Raw genomic sequence first — 14,631 nt, forward strand, 5'->3', positions numbered from 1 at the left:
CTATTTGTTTATACGGTTATTACGGTTTTGTTGTTGTTTTACAAATCCCGTGGAAACCGCTTTTTTTCTGAGATATAAATAAGCCAATGTTCATATTAAAAGCCCACACCTACTATCTAAAATTAAATTAGTTGCACCCTCAATACGGATGCGTCATACATCTTTACTTCAAGTTTCAAACGCAAAAAAAATACTTTCCGTAAAATAAGTTCACTCAAAAAAAAGTTCTTGTAAATTCTCAAAGATAGCTGCATAAAACACAAAACCCACACCCACACACAAACACACACACACATAAATAAACACACTACGCCGACACACACATACACAATAACACACAAACATACACAAACACACACAAACACACACAAACACACAAAAACACACACACACACTCACAAGCTTTTCTTGTAACTTTCTTTAACTGATTTCAAAAAAATTAAAATTTTTATTTTTATTGTAAGAACATCTGTAATTGGTTGTTTTGTTTGAACACTTAAATTTTTTTTAATTTTTGTATTAATTATGAATAAATGTACCTAACTCCGTTATTTATCAAAAACAAACAAACTATGCGACGAAAAACAAACAAACTATTACATTTGTAACGTGAGCTAGGATTACGATGTATTATGCATTAGGCTTTATGTTTAATATAAACCTTTTATATTTCACCTACTGACCCAATAAAATGACAAATAATTTGTTTGGATAAGTAAGCAGGGAATTATTTAATAAATGAGTTAGGTACCTAGGAAAATTATTGCTATTGGCAATATTTATGTTGAAAAGAACCGATCGCACTGGTGCTCGGTTCGCTTATTACTGAACGGTCTATTATTGGGTACTTCAGTTTATTGGCGGGCTTTAGAGTACCTACCTACAATAATAATTATTTTTTTAGCCGTACTAAAGAAATTATTTATCGGTACCTAAGCTTGCTAGAAAAAACCTCTTAAAATGTCAAATGTACTAAGTTTAGATGAGATACTTCGTATAACGTTTTTTTTGTATACTAGCAAGAAGAGAACCTACCTAGTAATTTTCTACATTTTAAGTGGGACTGACTTAAAAATGTTGAAAAAAATATTTATTGCCTTTTAGATATGTATTTTTTTCAACAAAAATTCTTTCACGCTTTTTAGTGGAAAGGTCTACAATCATGTAAGTAATAAAACCCGGTTAAACTGCGGCGGACTGTTATAGGCTTGAATGATGATAGAGGAAGAGGAAAACTCGTCTCTATACCTACATTGTATAAAGAGGAGTTTCCCACGTAATAAAGACTAGAAACCAGTAACCCCCATTGGAGCTGCATGGATATTCTCAAATCGATACCCTCTTTCCTATGAGACTTTAAAAAGGAGGGAATCTTTTTTTCTTTTTATGTATGTTACCCGATTACTCGAAGACGCCTGAACCGATTTGAAAAATTCTTTTTTCGTTTTAAAGAGCAGGTGTAAGAGCGGGTACTCTAGGTGGTCCCATTTCAATTTTATTAAAATCGGTTGAGTTGTTATTAAAAAATCAACAATAATGTAACAAAGTAGCAATTTTTTATCTATAAAGTTCAGTTTGGCACGCTACATAATGAACTTTATAGGCTAAAATCGCTGAAAAAGTATTGATAATACATAAAAAATATGTACCTACGACATGATTAAAGTACTCATTATTACCTACAAAAAAGCCCGCGAGGGGCTATCTATCATATTTAGGTCTTAATAGTAGTGTTTGTGTTCTAACATTTAATAAGATCGCCGGTAGAAACAAAAGTTGGCGATACTCGTATCGCAGTATTAATTCTTATTCAAATAAATAGTTTTATCATCAAGGACCATTTTTTTGCTTTTTATTTCGAAGTCGTTTTCTTTTTTATAAAGAAAAGTCCTATCAATGAATTTGTGGACCAAAATTAAGAAGTGATTTAATGAGGGCTAAAAATGAAGGAGAAGTTTTAATCGTCATAAAATTTTCAAGGGAAACTTTCCCAGCCTGGAAATAAAGTTAGCGCTATCAGAAAATAACAAATTGTGATAAATTGCGACCAGGTATTGTGGCTTCCATTTTATTTTTGCACGTTAATTGCATGACCGCGACTATCCGATGAAATATTTAATGAAATTACCATGACAAAGCAAGGGTTAGTTCAACAATGGCTACACCTGATATAGAATAATACTGATATACAAGGTCTATACTTATTTCGGAAAAAGGATGTATGGGAGTCGTAGTTTAGTGGGAAATCGCTCATGCGGAGATGCTTACAGAGTCAAAGGTTCAAATCATGTCGGTTTCTAAATTTTTTATGCATAAAAAAAATTTAAAATTGATATTCCAAAGGCAGTTGTTCGTGTTAACGTTCTGCTTGAATATAACTTTTAAAATAGTTATTGGGATAAGCCCGTTCGAACAAACTACAGGTAGAAACAAATATCTACTGCAGCTTAAAAAATTAGTGTCGATTTTGGATAGTAGCTATTTGACATCGAATAGAAGTCCACCGCTGCACTAAAGACCTCTCCCAACGTGAGGGTTTGGAATTTCCACGCGGGACAGATTTGTTGGTGATCGCAGTAGATGTAAGCGAGTAGTATTAGTGAAGAGAATTTCCCTTACCCTCCTACGACACCAATGGGTAGAAGATTATATTGATAAATGAAAATTGATAATTACTAAACTTGGAGTTTACGTAAAAACCCTTATAAAAATCAATAAAAAAGCAGTGTCATCTCTTGTGTCGTCGTCGTCTCACTGTAATATAGACCCTTGTAAAAGTAGATAAAAACTGCAATGTTTCTTAGATGGCGCTTCAGTCGCTATAAGACTGATTTAAAACGCATATACTAATTTCAGCATCGACGGTAGGAGCCGTAGCTCAGGCCCTCAGGCTCTCTAGCGCTCAGGCCGCGATTGCTAGAGAGTCGCAGGTTCAAAACCAGCCGGTTCCGTAAATTTGTATAAGGATATTAAATTTACAAAACCTATATTCTGATCTGAGTGCTTAATGTGAGAATTTCTACCTAGATTTGTTTATTCAATCGCAAAGCTGACGGATGTTGGATGAGAGATGATGGATGGATGAAATATTCAATGAAATTAACATGACAAAGAAAGAGTTACTTTAAAAATTAACAAATGGTATATATTATTTAACAACCTACAAAGGAAGTTCGTCGGCGTAGAAACAGGTATATATATAGTGTCTTTTAGAATACTCTTTGTGATGTGCCCCTGAGAACTTAATAGTAATCGGCGTAGTCATTTCGATGATGGAGAATACCATTTATACTGTATATGTATACTGTACCCAGATAAATAAATTTGTAAAAAATAATATCTGGTTGTGTCCAGATATTTTTATTTGGATTAAGAACTATTGTATTACAGAAAAATAATGAACAGTGGAAAAAAAATTCTAGTCATTGCCATGTGAAGCAATATGGCCAAGACATATTATGTTTGGACAATGGTGTAGAGTTTGTGAAGTTAGGTCTTGTAGAGTTAGAATCATGAGATCTGAAAAATTTTGACAGTGCGAAAGATATGGTTTTGGCAAAATTTATATGAACTATTATTTTTGTGGGATACTAAGTTTATACTCACCAAAATAAAAACGTTTTGCAACAAGTGGACGTAATGCTAAAGCAACGCGAAGAAGAATATGATTGCAATGGCACTCGATAGGTCACCAACTTTAGCATTGTATTATTTTTCTTGCAATGAAGATATAGTTTCGATTTGCTTAATATCGGAAGCTTGTTATTTTCCCTATAATAAATGTACTTCTCCAGTATGCAAGCTATCTTTGTGAAAAATGTTGCAACATAAATAAATAAATAATAAATATACTACGACAATACACACATCGCCATCTAGCCCCAAAGTAAGCGTAGCTTGTATTATGGGTACTAAGATGACTGATGAATAATTATATGAATAACATACATAAATACTTATAATATATAGATTAACACCCAGACAATGAAAAACATTCATGTTCATCACACAAACATTGTCCAGTTGTGGGAATCGAACCCACGGCCTTGGCTCAGAAAGCAGGGTCGCTGCCCACTGCGCCAATCGGCCGGATCGCTGCCGTGTAGTGTAGTGTCACTTAACATATGTAACAAACAAACAAACATACACACTTTAGTGTTTATAATAATAGTATGTATTGGTTTTATTAGAACCGACGTAACATTATGAGAATCCTCATAATATTATGTCGGTTCTAATAGGGTCCTATAGTTATTAACTCTTGAGTAGTGCGCGGGATAATCTTTGATGGTTAAAAATCTTTGATAATTTGTAAATGTGTAAAAAAAAGGCGGAAACCTTTATTAAAAACATCCACACACACCAATTTCTCCTGTTACCATTGATGCCTCCGCCCTACGCAGCCTCTGCGAACACCGAAAACTCACCCTCGGCATCTGAATACCCGATGGCCTCCGGCACTACTGCTCCACATTCCTTCGGACTCCATATCCTCATAATAACACATACACACATAAAACTATCCGAAATATATGTTTATATATATATATATAAACTTCATTAGATCCAATTAAACGCGCTTTCTCGCCCCCTAAATTCCCGCACTTTGTCTCGCACTATCTAGTCCATAATATAGCTAGTCCACACTATCAACTAGAACGCTCTTTCTGTCAGTTACGTTGACAGTATGGGTTAACATTGTACCCAGCAATTCAGTTGTATAAATATTTAGATTAAACGATCGCAAACCAAATTATTGCCTTGTCTGGAAAATCAATTACTTGTGTTTGAACAGGTGTCGAACATTTAAGCCGATTTTAGATATGAACATCGCGAGAACATTCTCCATCGATTAAACAACGAATCGCGCAAATCGGTTCCAAAATGTTTAAACTGTCATGAATACTGCAGGTGAATCGACTCGTAAAGTAGGTAAATATTTCCTATTCTATTTCTATTCTATCCTACAATCGAGCCATTCCTGCCAAGCTTCGCCCAAAATTGATATTTAAATTATTCCAAAATTCTTAGATGACAGATTGGCTAAGACCTTTATTTACTGAATATTCCACAAAAGCTAGATTGATATGTTCTCTATTCTGCTACAAGTTAGCCCTTGACTGCAATATCACCTGGAGTAAGTGATAGTGCAGTTGTCTAAGATGGTAGCGATCCAACCTATTGCAGTGGAGGCAGATGAAACACCGACTCACGTATTGCTCCGATGTAGAGGAGTAGCAGAGCAATGCGCAGTATACCTTGGCTCCCCAGCTTCACTCCCTGAAGCACTTGGCGACCTGTGCGGCCTGCTAAGCTGGGCTGTTTAGAGTGACCCAGCGGGGAGCCGTACCAATGGCACTACGTACATCGGAAGGTTCCGGCCAACTAAGTACGGAGACAAGCCCAGGGAAAGAAGGAAAACCTATCACGGGCATGACAGTTATATTAAACAAATACCCCTAATCGGTTTCTACGTGACATCGTACCTAACCTCTATATCACTTGCCATGTTTTTAACGATATGGTGTCTGCTATCCGCAACCATGCCTCCTACCAGATACACAGAACCAGACCAGAGAAAATTCAGATTAATTACTACAATTATAATAATTATCAATTCCCAAATTTCCTCCGTCCAACTTAAAACTACAGCGATCCCCGCTGCACCAATAAAAAATAACAATATCATGAACAAGACGACCTTCCTGGTCGTCTTGTTCATGATATTATAATTTACATCAAACTAGCTGAAAGCGGTTATAGCCCAGTGGGTAGGAGCTCGACATCACTTTCGGGGGGCCGAGTTCGAATCCCATTCCGACGTCTAACTTTTCTAAGTTATGTGCATTTAAGATAATTAAAATATCACTCGCTTCAACGGTGAAGGAAAACATCGTGAGGGAACCTGCATGCCTGAGAGTTTTCCATAGTATTCTCAAAGTTGTGTGGAGTCCGCAAAGGCCAGCAATGTGGTCTACGGCCATAAACCCTTTTCTTAGTGGGAGGAGACCCGTGCCCTGTAGTGGGCCGGTAAAGAGATAAGATGATGACGATGATAGCAAAATTTCCGCTGCATGCCCTTCTTGAATTATTAAAGAGTTTTCCGTGTCTATAGGTATGTATACAAGAGACAACTTCTGGAACTATGAACCGTTTAAATGAGTAGCTGTGATTAGCAATATTTATGCAATTCTTTAACCCTTTAAAAACCGTAGTGTATTATGTATATCCTAGCTAGTTAAATGTTGAAATAGTTTACGGGAACTTTGTACGATTTTGATTATACTCCGTTGCTAAGCAGGACAGCTGCTTAAACGAGCAATAAACAAAGACAAAGGAGACTTATGTACAACTTACAACTTTTCCAAAGAATTTGAAAGTGTATTTAACTTAGATCATTAACAATAGCATGAAAACGAACATGCTCGTCACGGTTGTCGGGCCCATAAACTTGTTTAAACATTATGATGTGCCTTTAAACTAACAGTTCACTTAATCTGTGATAAAATAAATTTTTCAAAAATCTTTTTTTCATACATTTTGCCTTATATGGAATTCCAGTCCAGTCCACTTGTTTGTTTAGAAAATAAGAAAAATATATTTTTCACCATGCTTTATCCCACTTATTACCTTTTCGCTCACACTACCATCAGTTTTACTTATACTCTTGATATTAAAGTGTACATAGGTACGACAGCGTTTAATATAACTTTTATGAAAAAATAAAATATTAATACGTTTTGAAATCAAAATAATGACTTCTAATATTATTATTTTTTCTTTCAGGTAAATCATTACACTCAGTTAAATGTACTTCAATATCGGTAAGTTTAAATTAGCAGCATGTATTTTCCAAATAAAAAAAAAACTGTTGCCATAACTCGTAAACTTTAGCAATTAGTAGCGACATCTGTTGAGTATTCAAGGAACTCGCAAGTAAGTCGGCGTTCTCTAGTTCGTTTCAAGTGCGTCGCGCTTTGAAGTGAACCATGTTTTTTTCAGTTTACTTTACTACAAAGTAGGTTTATTTAAGTCATTTTTAAGATCACAAACCATGAATTTGTGTACTCGCCTGAATTAATTCTATGATGTCATTCAAAATGAGCTCAAGAACAAATGGTATGTTTCATGAATTACGTCGTAGTTCATCCTGTATACAAAAGATGGCGTTCTTTAGAATTTTGTTATTAGTTTATAAGTTATTGTGAAAACCAATTTTTCTAATAAACGATTATGGAGACGTTGTATTTATTTAATATTTTTTTCTAAATTTCCGTGTAGTGTTAGTTAGTTGTTAGTTGCAGTATAGCTAATGATAGCTATCAAGGGGTATCGAAATAATGCTGACTGGAAAATTAGGCTATTTTGTTTTAATAAATTAGTAATTTAAGCTACCAAAATTTATTCTTTATTAATATTTTGATAAGTTCTTTACCAATATTCTTAGCAAGATTTAGGAGGCAAGATTTTGATGCTCTATCTTTCATTTTCAAAACTTCCGAACCCAACAGGTCTCTACTGCGCTTGCGTGAAAATTATCTTGCCGGTTGCCACACCCCCTAAGCACTTTCTATCTTATTCTAATGTCCACAACTCTTTTACACCTATGGACTCCTGGTAACAAGTAGACATTTTCCGCTCTAATCGGGATTTCCAGGTATCGCTTATCCCCCATAAGCTTGAATTAGATCTTCCTTTATCCGTCATCGCCCGCCCTCGCGAGTTTTCCAGATAAGTTTCCATGGTTGGTGCGTTAAATTTCTTATCGCTTATGGTACCCTAGTACTTTTTTCCGTAGCGTAAAAGCCTTCTACGAGTTCTCTACAAGGCGCTACGCCATCTGCGTAGCCCCGACTAGGTTTTGAGCCGTCACGAGTTATGTACAAACTTCTGTATTCTTCGTGTGTATTGTCGTTGTATATTTATTTATTTATATCACGTCACGTAATTTATCAAAATTGTAATTAATATGAATCTTTCTTGCATGATTGTTTTTATTACTGTCACTGCTGTTAATTTTAGTATCATTGTTAAATCTTATATATATATATTTCTTGTGTGCGTGTGTATGTCAATGAACTCCTCCTAAACGGCTGGACCGATTTGAATGAATTTTTTGGTATGCGTTTGGTTGGCACCTTGGATGGTTTAGATTCACAAATCAGCCCGAATAGAATATTCATATAAATGAAGTGTAGAAATGTTTCGAAGCTGTTACAAAAAAATAGAATTCTTTCGGCATTTACCCAATAAATATATAATTTGCGTGCGACAATAAATAAATTACTTCTTCATTATATTTTATGCCCTCCTTCACGGTGATGTTAGATATAAAATACCATTACCAGTAGAAAAAACTGATAATGTTATGTGTGTTGGTGCGTGATAAGATTTAAAGATTTTTTTTGGTACAACATTTTGAATTACTAGAATTTCAATACAGACTTTTCCGGAATAAACGGTACATCAGGTACAGGTTAACACCAATTGGTTGTCCGCAAAAGATCGTTGGGTATGTGGTGATAAGACTGCCAAATTGTATGAATTGTGTTCAACTTTTTATTCCTTTTCTGTACTATTGTACAACGTACAATCAAAGAGTATTCAAACATTCATTAATTCATCAATAAATTATCATTTCATCTCCAAGTCACTCAGTGGGCGATGAAAAGAGATATGTTTGGAGTTTCTCTACGCGATCAAATGAGGAGATTCGTAGAGGAACTAGATTTACTTTCGAATCTTGTTTGAAGTAGCTCAAAGAGTCGCGAATTTCGGGTGCATAGCTCGAAGAACCGATTGACGTTGGGGTCCCAAGGTGTTGGAACGCCGACCTCGCAACGGAAAATACAGCGTTGGTAGACCCCCCCCAGAGGTGGGTTGATGACATTAAGAGATTCGCACGGTGCCGCTGGACCTAAGCGGCACAAGACCGAGGTATTTGAAACTCCCGACAAAAGACCTATGTCCAGCAGTGGACTGGTTGACATTATGATGATGATAACGGTGATCTCATAAAGTTTTAACGAAAGCGCTACGAAAGCTACTATGCTACGAAGTTATATAATGTTAACTGTAGCTGTAACCAAAGTTACTCGTAGCATTGTGATGAAACTCCAGCTTTGTGAATCGTGATACTCTGTGGATTTGCTTTCGAATCTTGTTTAACGCCGGCTATGGTATGAACCTTTATCGACCAAGCAAAGTAGAGCAGGCATGCCTTTAAAACATTTATCCACGTCATAAATTTAAACCATAACATTTTATTCAATAAACTACCTTTTCTTTAATCTTGTTTAACCCATTGATTTCCTTTTTAGCTGCCATTAGGTTTGTAAAGTAGTTAAACAAGACGACTTTATTTTTTTTACATTTACGTCACTTTTCAGGGAAATACGTATAAAAAAAATACCCAGAACATCAATGATGGTCCTGTAAACGGTAATGGCTTTCTAAATAAGTTATCTTTATGAAAGTGTTATTTAGAGAAGCCGAAATCTACAATCCGTTATATAAAAAAACGGAAAGAATGCATCAACAAACGCGACACAAACTTTTATCCTTGTGAAGAACCTTAAATCAGGGTTGAAACATCCGATGAGAAATGAAATCAGGCATGACAATGACTTAAACGGCTTAGACACCAGGAGGTATCTTTGCAGTTTTTGCCATCTGAGTCGACTGAAGTGTATCGCAAATGCACCCGTATTTATACCTAAACAATCAAGAACAATCGTTGTAAATCAAAATAATTTTAATTTATTAAAAACTACTCATTATTTAAATAAAAATTTGTGAAACACCTGTAAAAATGCTACTTAATTTAACATAATATTTGGCATGGCGTGTTATAGTTAACAAAAGTTCAAATATTTATCCAATTTACAAAATAACTGTAACACTTTAAAATGTTTCCAATTAGTGAATTGTGCGTTCCAATCTTGTAAAGATCTGGTTGGGAACCTCTATTAACTAAATAAAATTAATCAGGCATGCCGGTGAAACTGTTTGCACTTCGCAAACTGTGGCTGTACCTCTTTGTACATGTAAGTTGAAGCATTTACTCTAATCCTGTTTAGATTTGGTTTGAACCTCTATTGACTAACAAATTAAAATAGGAATGTCAACGAAAATGTTCCCGGAAAATTAAATAACAACCTTTCCAAAGACAGGATAAAGCAAAGATAAATAAGCGGAATTTGGGACTTCATCCCGGAATATAAGCCCGCGGGATTCCGGCCAAGTCCCGTTGTTTTCTTTTCTTGTAAGGCTGAAGTTAAAAGCTTTGCGTCGAGTTCCGCCTCTATTGTTTGAGGAAGGCTATATTTGCTATCGTCCGTTTGTGCCTTTTTGATTTGTTTGTGTGTAAATGTTTACACGTAAGAAATAGATTGTAAGCAAAAATGGTGGTGCTGAATCACTGTTAAACTAGGTTATTGGAGTGACCTTACTGATTCGTCTACCTTTATTGGTATTATATTAGTATATTTTCATATACCTAATGATGTTAGAGGTATTAATATTCAAATAAATTTTTCTATGCCCATTAGCATTTTTGTTTTCTATACATGTAGGTTATACACACAAATAGACCACGCTATTGTGCTCATAATATTTTACTACAAACTCTGTTATAACAAACCTAAAGGAAAATATAAATCAGATTGCATGTGTTTTTACCTATTATATTTTTCAACCTGTTTTACGTTTGCCTTATCTTTTTATACAAAAAGAGCTATAGAATCTGTTAACGGCTCCAACCCGGTCGATACCCGGCTAGGTAGATAATTCCACTTGTTTCATTTTACAGTTAGCATACATTGAATCGCTGCCAACAATGTTTTGGCTGGATACAAAGGCTGTATGAATTTTAATATAACGGCCACTTTATACCTACCCAGCGCAAAATTTATTCTTTTATTTCAGAATATTATGAAAGTTTCATGCTTTGTCAGTGGTTTAACACTTAATTTTTAACCGAATTAAAAACAGAATTAGATTTTATGTGCGGCTGTATATATTACTTTATGTTTGTAAGTTCAATTTTCTTCGTTATTGCAATCTTGAAACCCTTTATTCTAGCCAGCATACCTGGACCAAAACGGATTAATGTGTTATGGCATACCTAATAAATTATTATATTAACGTGATTTTATATCAACACAAACGTGGTGTTATACACAATCTTAAACATTAGTATATTAGACAAACTTAAAATTCTTCGCTTCGCTTTTTATGCCACTTGATGCCACAACTTACCACGACAGATACGTTTAATAGAATATATGCTAGTAAATTCTCCGTGTCTACATTATTTAATATAGTATCTTTAGGTATGTCCACACGAGTACGTATAAATTATCATTTAGAGACGCAAAATACGACTGTTTGGAGAAGATTTTGCAATTTGCTATTGGACACTATTAGACAGCCTGGTACACTTATGCAAGGGGCCACTTACAGTGTACTTGACTTGATCAGTCTATTGCGTGGGCAACCTTCCACGAGCTCTGTTACTTTCCATCTTGCCTTCTACAACAAGGCGCTTTAAGTGCGCGAAATGATCCAACATTTCGCGCGCTCTCGTTTCTTAATAATATGATTGCTCAGCACCAAGAAATTGACATATTTAATATAAGTTTAGCTAAGTTCCTAAATTATATTCAGAGAAACTAACTAATATTTTTGTAATATACATCTGTAACTGATTTAGTATACGTTTTTTTTCACAGCTAGCTGTAAGTATACTACGGATATGAATAAATAAAAATAAATAAATAAAAGTGTACCATTGTCGAGAGACGATGCTTAATTCCATCTTCTTGTAGTATGGAGACGTTAATGCTAAAGTTCCGAGAAACTGAAAGCGTACGCCTCCGGTAGCGCATCTTCTAGGCACCAATATGCATATGTTAAATTATGAAACAAATAAAAAATTGTAAAGAGTATACTCTCGAAGATGCTTCATTAGGACCAAATTAGGATTTGATACCATTATCTCATGCCAATTGATGAAAATCCTTAAATATTGCCATTCGCCTTCAGAACGTTTGATGAACTCTCATCTCCCTGTGTCCATCCTTACTGTTTCTTTTCCTTTATGTTATACGTGCAATAAAGTTTTTCTTCTTTTTGATGAACTGCATAGAAATGCACAGCGATCGCCAATGTTTGACTACACAGCGCACTTCGCGAAACAACGTCGTTATAACTTAGGTTATTTCTAATTATCAGTAAAATTCAGAAAGGTATGGAAAATAAAAATGAAAGGATTCTTTATTGTTTCTCATTAAAATAGATTCTTTTATTCTAAAGAAGTAACAGTTAGTAAATACCTTTGATTGGTTAACACTTACCTCCAGGTTTACTTAAGTAGATAAATAAAAGTAAAAAAAAAAGAAATAAATTACAGGTGAATTTCAAGCAGCTTAACGTAACCAGCATTGTATAATAATAAGTATGCTAGAGATACTAAATGTGTGATTAATGAAACGGCCATAAAGAACGTCATCATGAAGTTCATATAAATAATCTTTAGTCATAGCACAACGGAAAAATGTAATTTTGCACTAATATGAGATCTAGGGACGCCACATAACTCACGCTCGCTGTAGCTTGTATATTTGATGATACCTCGCGACTCACAATATGTGTCTCAAAATTGTCGGCAGGAATTTTTAAAATATTCAATTTGTTGCTATTGAAATCGTAACTGCGCATGTAATATACTTTGTGATGTATTTGATTTGTTATATAACGCGTTGTAACTCGATTTAGTAATTAAACGACCTCGACTTAATACTTGTAATATTACTAGATGTTGCCTGCGACTTCGTTCGCGTGGAAATTTTTATGTGTATATGTTGTTCTTCAACCCTTGTACTACTTATTGCCGATTGGCGCAGTGGGCAGTGACCCTGCTTTTTGAGTCCAAGGCCATGGGTTCGATTACCACAACTGCAAAATGTTTGTATCATGAATGAATGTTTTTCAGTGTCTGGGTGTTTATCTGTATATTATAAGTATTTATGTGTATTATTCATAAAAATATTCATCAGTCATCTTAGTATCCATATCACTGGCTACGCTTACTTTGGGGCTGGATGGCGATGAGTGTATTGTCGAAGTATATTTATTTATTTATAATTTATTTATTTTATGTAAAAAAAAACACGGCAAAGTTCAAAATATATTTATTTCAAGTATGACTTGTTTATAAGTATTTTTGAAACTTCAAGTCAGTTTTTTTGTAGTGACTCTATCTACCAAGAAGAACCGGCAAGAAACTTAGCAGATTGCTTTTTTTCAATGTAATTTACTGTTAACAATCTTTAGAATTTTCTATCTTGTTGAAGATGAGAGTGGAGCCTGCTTCCAAACAGCGTTGCCGTGAAGAAATTCATCAATTGTATAGCAACCACAATTTTTTAAATGTGTTTTAACACATTGTACTGTGTGCCGTTCTCTTGCTCTGTGAAAAACAAAAACACTGGAATTGGAAAAACCATATGTGCTAGTGCAGACTATAATTTATCTTTGTGCTAAATATTATCCAGATAAGCCGTTATGGTGCGATTAAGTAAGAAATATCAGACCATTTCGCCCGCATTCTTTGTCTGCTTTTTTTCAAATCAAATATTTTTTTCTTTTGACTAAATCTATGCCAAAAATCAAGTTGATTGCTCGTGGTAATACCAAATAGTGAAGAATGGACAAACAAACACAATTTCGCATTTTTAAAATTAGTACGCCTTCTAGTGAAATCTGTCTCCGTCGTTTAAAACAAAAATAACATATAAAACTGCAACGTAAGAAGTTTCACTTTTTTGATATTTAATTTAGATATAATAAAATAGTAGTTACCCTCGACTTCGTCTGCGTTTGTTTTGGGTTTTCAAAACCCCGTGGGGTTCGTTTGCCTTTTACAAAAGGTATGTTCGCATTCATTCCATTGCACATTTGGAGGCTCGACTTCACTGTAGGGGGACCTTGTTCGAATCCCAAAAAGCACCTCTAACTTTTCTAAGTTATGAGCGTTTCTAGTAATTAAAATATCACTTGCTTCAACGATGAAGGAAACATCCTGAGGAAACCTGCATGCCTGCGAGTTCTACATAATGTTCTCAAAGATGTGTGGAGTCCACGAATATGCACTGGGCCAGCGTGGTGGAATACGACCTTAACCCCTCCTCGTTGTAGGAGGAGACCCGTGATCTGTAGTGGCCCGGTAACGGGTTGATGTGATGATGTTCCTCTCAAGGATATGGTATTCTATGTGTAATTTCAAACGGTGCAGTGGTTGGGCTGAACATAGTTACCAGACAAACAAACAGACGCACTTCTACATTTTTAATACTGTCATGTTGTCTTGTTGTGTTGTTGTTGTGTTGACTACAAAAGTCTCCTGGGATTGTGCAAATGTTAGTTACAATGTTAAGGGTTTGGTGTTCGTGTCAGGCACTATGCAAAGTCTGTGAGCACCGGGGTTTTCGCTTTTGACCATGACATACGAGTACCTACATTATGCAAATGCAGACACTCGCTCATCTCCCAGCGAAATTTGCATTCGCGAGACCTTGGTTTTTCGTTTTCATATTCAACCAACCACTAAAGGTTTCGAAATGTATGTTT

The sequence above is a fragment of the Pararge aegeria genome, chromosome 3 (assembly GCF_905163445.1).
Source record: "Pararge aegeria chromosome 3, ilParAegt1.1, whole genome shotgun sequence".
Classification (NCBI taxonomy): Eukaryota; Metazoa; Arthropoda; class Insecta; order Lepidoptera; family Nymphalidae; genus Pararge; species Pararge aegeria.